The sequence below is a fragment of the Meleagris gallopavo genome, chromosome 21, assembly GCF_000146605.3.
Source record: "Meleagris gallopavo isolate NT-WF06-2002-E0010 breed Aviagen turkey brand Nicholas breeding stock chromosome 21, Turkey_5.1, whole genome shotgun sequence".
Lineage (NCBI taxonomy): Eukaryota > Metazoa > Chordata > Aves > Galliformes > Phasianidae > Meleagris > Meleagris gallopavo.
The window spans coordinates 3,634,313-3,642,695 of NC_015031.2; the positions used below are offsets into that span (position 1 = coordinate 3,634,313).

Here is an 8,383-nt window from a genome sequence, read left to right on the forward strand (position 1 = left end):
TGGGAAGGGAAGGGAAGGGAAGGGAAGGGAAGGGGGATGTTTCAGAGCCTTAACAGTTTTGTTGACCTTCTTTAAATCTATGGGCTATAAGACGAAACCCTATGTCACAACCCTTCCCAACCGACATGCTGAATATCTAAAAAGGGAGGAGTGTTTTGGATAGGGTGTTCTTGGTCATGTTTCATGCTGGTGAGGTTTAGCCAAGCTCTAATCTGCACTGCAGCCCCCAAATACCTGTTTTGTTTCTCTCCTGGCTCCCATCAGAGCCAGTACACCTGGATCAGCTCGGCAGATCTATTCCCCATGTTGTAACAGCTCTCCTGAAGAACAGTGACCTCCCCTTCAGAGCAGTCCGTTACATCATGACATGTCTGAGAAGTGGGATAAAAGCCAAATCTGTCTCTCCTCAGCCCTTAATAGGAATGGTGACTTGTGCCTATATGCAAAGCTGTAACTTCGGGACCTTCAAGTCACCAAGCATCTGTTAAGCAGTGTCACATCAGGCCCTGGGGATGGTGATGTTAGAAGGTCACCCTGCTATTCTGCACATCATACTGGCAAGTGCCATTACATTCTACCAGAAGACGATTTTATGCGTGGCCAAGAATTTTTGATTATTTTAGATGAGGAAACCCAGCTGTTGAACGCTGCGTTTCAGGTGAAACAAAACTTGCAGCCAGCACTTCTTCTCATACTGTTAATGAAGATAATCTTGACCTGTCATTGACTTCTTTTCCAGAAATAGCAGGAGAGGGATTTTCAAATCTTCTCAGGTTTGCAAAATGTGATCTCACTCTATTCCTTTCATCTCTGATACTGAAAGATGGAGCTTGTTCTGTTCTGGCTGGATGTACTTCTATACTCCAGCAGCAAACCATGAAAGGGAATCAGGTTTAAAGAAAGAAAAAAACAATAAAGAGTTTGGAGTGTTAACATTTACTTGGGCTTGTCTGGACTTTGTCAGTATTGAATTCCAGCACGATTGACCAGGCTGAACATTGCACAGAACAGATGAGCAACATAACAAGCTTTGTATACAAAGAAAGGCTGCCGGGCAGAGGAAGATCACAGTCCTCTGTCTGGCAGGGGCGGATAGGGTAAGAAGTTGGAGATCTCAAGGGCAGTGAGGGAGAGAAGTAGGCTGGCTGGGAAAAGGCTTCCTGTACCCTCCAGCATCAGCACTGGTTTGGGATATGCTGCAGGATTGCAGCTTGAAGAACAAGGTGGGGAAACATGGTGGTGGTGAAGCTGATCCTTCCCAGATGAAGAAAATCTGAGGTCTCATTGACACTTAAGTCTGATTTCTAGAAAAAAAACATACACAAAAAACTGCACAGCTACAGTAAAAGGCAGCAGTTTGCCTAAGCAATTCCTCCCGAACCGCAGTGAAGGCACAATTCATAGCCTGCTTTTTCATTTCCATGAATCTTAATTGCTCACATAATAATCGCAGAAGTATTTAATAATACAAAGCATATGGGCCAGATGTTCAACTGGTGTAAATCAAGAGCACTGGGGAAGCTGCAGCGGTGCTGTGCCGGAGCAACCTGAAGGTCTGGAGATGCCTTTTTAAGGTGGCTCTCAGGACTTCAGCACCTTCTTATTGCTGCCACTAAAAACAAGCTGAAGTTTTTTGCCTGCATACAAATTGCCACCCATGCCAAATGCCCAGAGTCTCAAATAAGGCAACTAAAGCTAAAAACTGATTGACTTAAAGTCACTTAAAATCACTGTTTTCGCTATGTCAAAGCTTTAAGTGGCCGCTTACTTTCATACTTGATTATAACCTAACTTGAATGGGGACAGCCAGCAGTCCCTGACCAGGTGCCCATCCAGTGCCTTGGTTTAGTCTCACCAGTCACTGTGCAAGCTCTGCTTTATTTGCTTCCCACCATTAAAAAAAAAAAGGAAAAAGAAGAAGAAAAAGCTTTTAATTCACTTCCTCCTGGGAGTTACTGTGATGCTCATTGATCTACTCCACGAGTACTTCACAAACGCTAATGGATCTAGTGAGATTCACCACTAATCTCCTTCTGCAACTTGGCACCAAGCTGCTCACTTCTGATGGTTTCTCTTTTTACAGTTGTTTTTCTTTGCTACCTGTTTCAGAGTCACTCCAGGCCTCATTAATTGTTCATCCCTTGTCCCTAGAAAATTTTCCTTTTAATCTTTCCAGTAACATGTTGGATACTGATGTGAAATAGACTTTAATTTGCAGCCTTTCACACTTGCAAAGATACTATTTGAACTGATCGTGGCGTTATCAGTTGCACATAGATACACGTAATTGAACTGAAAAGCATTGCAAGACATGAATTCATTGGACTTCTGATCTCATTTGTTAGAGTGCCTCAGGGAACGGGCAATTTCACCTCCTCAAATTATGAAAACTGGCCATAGTTACTTAAATGGAATAAAATAAATCCTGGGGCACGTGTCCGCCCTGGAAACTGGGTTGGCAACTGTGCCCATAAGAGAATTAAGCTGCTCAGTAACAGGATGGTATTGAGTGAAAAATATATATAGCGGGAAGGCCAGGTAAAGTTTTTGTAGAGGTTCCCAGGTTAATATCCATTCACTAATGTGGCTCCCTGGTTAAGAGTCTCACAGATTTCAATAAATTACACGGAGACTATGCAAATACAACCGCCTGCTGTAGTTGAAAATAACCTACCTTGTGCTAAGTATATCTAGGGCCAAGCAGTGACCTACTCTACTTCCATAACTAGATTTTCAGCTGCCATCAACAGGTGGATGTTGAGGTGAGCTGCACACGAGCACAGCTGGGCTCTTTTGGCAACACAGAGCAGGAGGAAGGCTACTCATGACTTGGTCCTGAAGCTCATCCACATGGCAAGCAACTTCCTTGTAATTTTCCCTTTTTTTCTCCTTGGGTAGAAATTCCAATATCTGTAAATAAAAGTAGTTGTCTCTGGACTCAAGCAGACTCTTTAGCGGGGTCTTTTGTGATACAATGAGGGGAAATGGTTTCAAAGTAGAAGAGGAGAGATTTAGGCTGGGTATAAGGAGAACATTTTTTATGATAAGGGTGGTGAGGCCTTGGCACAGGTTGCTCAGAAAGGTGGTAGCTCCCCATCCCTGGAGACATTAAAGTCAGGCTGGGTGGGGTTCTGAGCACCGATGGAGCTGTGGGTGTCCCTGTGCATTGCAGGGCATTGGACAAGATGGCCTTTAAGAATCCCTTCCATCTGAAACGGTTCTATGATTCTATGAACTAAAGCTGAGATCCCTATTGCCTAGGGCCATAGGTGCCCTGTTACAGTACCCAGAACTTCTTTGGCCTTCAAGGATGTTACCTGCAAAAAGTTTGTTTGCCATTCCTGCCAATCAGTGCTTGTCCCCATGAAGACAGCGAGGTGACACCTTTTGTCTGAGTTGGCCCAATACCAGAGCCACATGGCCTCCTTCTCTTCCCCTAAGAGATGATGCTGTTTAACGACTCCTGCACAAACACGTCGGAAAACTGGCCAAGGTCTTGTGCCCTGCTCTCTTTTTCTGCTATTTTTTTCCATATAAGTGCCAAACAAACAATGCACAGTGACCTTCTTGGGGGCTGAAATCCAGCCCTTGTGTCACATAGCAGTCATCACAGCTGTTAATGTGCTGCTGCATGAGAACTTTGCTATGGGATTCACGACATCATTTCAAATCCAAGCTGCACATTTCTTAATTATTGGTATTCTTCTCTAGTACGAGAAATATTTGCATAATTTCCCAGCAGTAGAAAACAGAAAAATCAAGACAATAAATGAAAAGATGCACCAATTCACCACTGAAGTGCATGTACATTTGCTAGCATTGTTCATTTTCTTGCATATCTTAGGCAGACACGAGGAAGAGCGGATCCTCAATTTGGCTTACACAGAAGCAAACTGACTAGCACTAGCTGAGGAGCTGGCCCTGTGTTACTGTGTTTATTCCACGAGTTTTTCATGGAGCCCAGATAGCTTTGGAAAGAATGCCAATTCAGACAGTGATCCTGCAAATATTTAAGCAGTGAATATTGTTGCTGTTACAGGCAGAGCTGCTGGCACTAGTGTGGCTGCTCACAGCAGTGGAGTGAGCCAGGGGAAGAGAGTTTGTGAAGCCAAGGCAGTACAGAGCAAATATGTTTTACCATTTGCTTTTTAATGATATGGGAGCACATCACACAGGCAGAACATTGCCCATGTACAGGGAAGGGAGAAGTGCAAGCCATGACTCTGAGCTTAGCAGAAGAGGAAACAGGTGATGGGATTGGCACTGGGACTCCAATGCCTCCACGGAAGGTATCCAGCTATGACTTCAAGGCTCTAACACCTGGTGGTCCCTTCTGCAAATGGAAATTAGGGACAGAAAGCAAGTAAAAGTGCTGCAACCCATTTCTTCCCATTCAATGATGATGACTTTAAACCAATTTTTAATTGCTCTTCTGCTGGTCCAGCTGCCCACTTGAAAACTAAAGATGTTTTTTGACCCTATCTTGTCTACATTTGTGAATGGTTCAGATACTTTCCTTCCTGGCACCATATAACTCAAAATGCCATTGCCCTGGTGATGTATTTTGAAGGGAGACCATTCTCACGCTGTACTATATCAGTGGAATGACAGGTCCTTGTAGTGTACATCAGCAGAAAGACGGCACTCAGCTTTTGTGGCTTAATGGCTCCAAGATATATCACGGAAAGTGCTGTCTTATTTCAGAAGCCTGAGGGGAGGCACAAGGTGTTATCATCAAAATGAAACAGAAAAGCTGGGCAGATTTGGAATCTGTAGTCCCAGGATGATAGCAACAGGCAGGGGGCCATGGAATTGTATTTGTATGGTAGGTAGGGATTGCATTTCCTCATCACTTCCTCATCACTTCATCCCAAGCGTGTTCCTAAAGCCATCCCTTCAGGATTTAACTTTTTGCTTAATTTTTACCATCTGCTTCAATCCCATGGACTTTGTGTGGATTTGCATGCATTTAATTTTAAGCGTGTTTTGTTGCCACACTACTTAGGGATGGTAATCTGGGTTTTATAATGCCGAGCTTAGTTCTGTATATTCAGAAGAAAAAGAGAATAAGGAAATAATTTGGTAAAGTCTAGCAAAGGATGAGGAAAGACTGATTTGTGAAGAAATTAATGTTCCTCACTGATATTTTTTACTGAGGACTTCATTAAACAATGGAGCAGAAGCTCCACCAGCTCCCAACAGCAGGTGAAAGCACAGCCTGCAGCCAAATGCAAAGGACACGTGTACCTTTGTGAGTCCAGAAGTGGACGTGACACAGAGATGACCCCAAAGCAAAGCCCTGGACTTACATACAAAGATGTGGATTTCTAATAGGGCCTGATGGAGGGTGATCCCAAAGCTTCAAAGGCAGCTCTTTCATTGCAGAGCATAGTGATGATTGCAGTACGCATGGCAGGGTTGTAATCTACCCAACCTGGAACAAGATTTCTAGATTAATCTGAAGTCCTCAACCCTAATTCCACCATTCAACTACTGGCTCAAGCTTCATCTCATAGATTTAAAGCCTGATACAAGCTCCCAGGCTATGCTATATAAATCTAGTCATTACAATCATCGTGTTGTTATAAATTAGGTATCGATAGCAAGTTCACTGGCAGTGCTATCTTTCTTCACTAAAAATATACCAGCAGCATCAAATGTAACTAGATTTAATTTCATGCTGAAGAGTCTGTGAATATTCATTTTTAAATAGTCACCAAGAGCCTAATTTTAATTTGTGTGATGTTTCTGCTAATACCAATGCCTACTTAAAATAACCATTAAAAAGCCTTAAGAATATTAACAGGGAATTCTTACAGAATTGCACTAGAGTTTTATGTTTTGAATTACCATTACAGGCTTTTTGGTTTAACTCACGTTAAACAGATTCAGTATTAACAAGAATGTGTGCAAATTAAAACAAGCCCATTAGAATCTAAAATTCCATGCTAAAAAAGATTAGGGACATTTGAGATATTTTCTTCTGAAGGAATAAGCGTAATAAAAAATGATGGAGAGTGAAAACCAATACTTACAAAAGCACAAAAAGTCAACAGATTTGAGCCTTGAATTGTGATCTAGCACAAGGCTGGCTTGTGAACAGGGGATATAACGGCACTGACCTGGAGTTGTGCTTTGGATTTCACCCTGCACAACAGAAACTGCCCTCCAGGTTGCCAAAATCCAGCATGTCGAGTGCACCAAACAGCATGGATTGAGCCCCTGGAAGAGTGTCCTTTGCTCCAGCACTAAAATATACACAGGGTGAATCCATGCTAAGGTTTAAGCAGCAGTTAAGTGACTTCACACTGCAAAATGTACTTCTACTTCAGATGCTTTCACAGGCTTTGGCTCCCTGATCCCGTATTGATCTCCCTGCTAAATAACCCTCAATTCAATAGAGCCATCAATGAACAGTCTGCTGCTCTAATAAATCACATGAATATTTACACTGCCCCGTGTAAAATACATCTTTTGACATATTGGGTGCTTTATGTGCCCGTTCCCTGTCTAGTTACCTCTGTCCTTGTCTTTACCTGTTGCATTGTGGCAGGGGGACAGTGACCCTGTCCTCAGCTCCAGTGAGCTGCGGTGAATTATCTGTGTTAAAACTCCCTCCTGTCAAGCTGCCAAATCTTTTGCATTAATCCTGAAAATTACAATTAATGAGCGCTAAGAGGATCTTTCCACCTCTGTGTGGGGCTCTGCTCCGTTGTAATGATTCCTGCTTCTCCGCCAGCATCTGGAAGCCTCCTGTGGTCCGGGCCGTTGGCTCTCAGGCAGTGTGCTCAGGAGGAGGCAGCAGGCTGAGCTTATTCCTTTTCTTCTCTAATAGCTTGCCACAAAAAATGGTCTTCGGTGATGATGGGGGAGATTGGAGTCAACAGGAGCCCACGACCATCAGAGCACGGAATGCCTCCCCCACAGTGCAAAAGGTCACATCATCACTCCATCATCATTCCAGGTATTCTGAAGTTGTTGTTTCTGTGACCCGCGATGAGGTGAAGCTCAGGGCTGGGAATTAGGTTGCCATAGGTGTACAGTTCAACTTTGGTTGGCTGAGGACTTGAAATAGCCCCTCTGAGACTCTGGGATTCAATTCCCTAACCTTTTAACGCAGTTACAGATTCAGTTCTTTGAGGACTAAAAAAACAAAGTAAAAATATGGTATTTTTAGTTATTAAGAATCAGAATTTAGAGTCTCATTGACATGCAAATAAATTGTCTGTATGAATGAACTAGGGATCTTTAAATCACCCCACTGCACATGGAACCACTCATTATTTCTAGGATTCAGAAGGAGATTTGTTCATTTCCTTAAGCACAAACTCCTTGCCGTTCTCTCATGACAACCCTGCCTCTACTTGGATACACTGAATGGCTCCAGGAAGGCTTTCTGTTGTTTGCAAGCCACAATAACTAAGTTATGTTGCCATTGGCAGGTGCTGGCTCCAGTTCATTCAGTCATCAGATAGAAACGAAAATATCTCCTACAATTCAATGGGCTGCTAAGTCCTGTGCTCCTACTTTCACAAACCTCTCCATTGACATTTCCTCTTCAGGACTATTTATCTGATACACAACTCCTTTTTTCTCTCTCTGTGTTCACTTGACCCCAGTCTGGGTTTATATAAGCCACTTCACCATGAATAGAGCATTTGTGCATTTCCAGCTTTTCTGTACTAGAAATAATCCTACAGCTATCACTAGAATTATGTTAAGGGAAAAAAAAAAGAAGCAAGGGATGTTACTGTAGAAGCAAGGTTTCTTTCTCTATTTCCTTAGAAAGGAAATGTTAGATAACTGCTTCCCCTGAGTTAGTAATTTCCACTCTCTTTGGTGGAATTATTTCCCATTTGAACTAATAATGAATTTAACATGTAATTCCTAGGTTTAATCTATAAAATCAGCCAGTAGCAGCTCCGTGAGGTTAAGCTCTTTAATTCTAGAGAATGCAAATAGAATGAGAAAGTTAGAGTAGCCCAAAATACCTACTGGCCCCGAGCAGACAACTTCTGGAGGTTACCTCTATCTGTATTGTAGGAGCCTATAAATGGAAGAGGATCTGAGCAGGATGGGATTAATAAGATTAGCAAGGCAATAGGCAGCGTGGAGCTGGTCAGGAGTGCATGTCCTCATCCTGTGCATTCACACAATTTTAAGCACTTAATGGACTTCTGATCTCAGCTGGGGACTGGAGCTGCTGCTATTACATAAAACGGTGATGATTTCAAGGCAAAGGGAGACATTTCACAGTAGTCATTGCTGACATGAGAACTGTCGGGTATGTCCGTACACCGCATGCAGTGCTGCACACAGAGCCCCAGTGGCTCTGCTCCAGTCAGCTGTATGGCTCTGTCCTGCTGTGTCTTGTGTGATGCTC

General features: G+C 43.0%; 1 long non-coding RNA gene across 2 annotated transcripts; it reads right to left on the bottom strand.

Annotated features, from left to right (window-relative positions):
* Positions 1–3,090: 3,090 nt before the first annotated feature.
* On the bottom strand, positions 3,091–7,137 carry LOC109370644. 2 transcript variants are annotated; one of them, XR_002120945.1, is made up of 3 exons: positions 6,691–7,137; positions 5,310–5,434; positions 3,091–4,333 (listed from the first exon to the last, which is right to left on the bottom strand). It is a non-coding gene; the product is annotated as an uncharacterized LOC109370644 (long non-coding RNA). The 2 variants fall into 2 exon arrangements; XR_002120943.1 differs by having other exon boundaries at positions 6,537–7,137.
* Between the last annotated feature and the right edge of the window lie 1,246 nt (positions 7,138–8,383).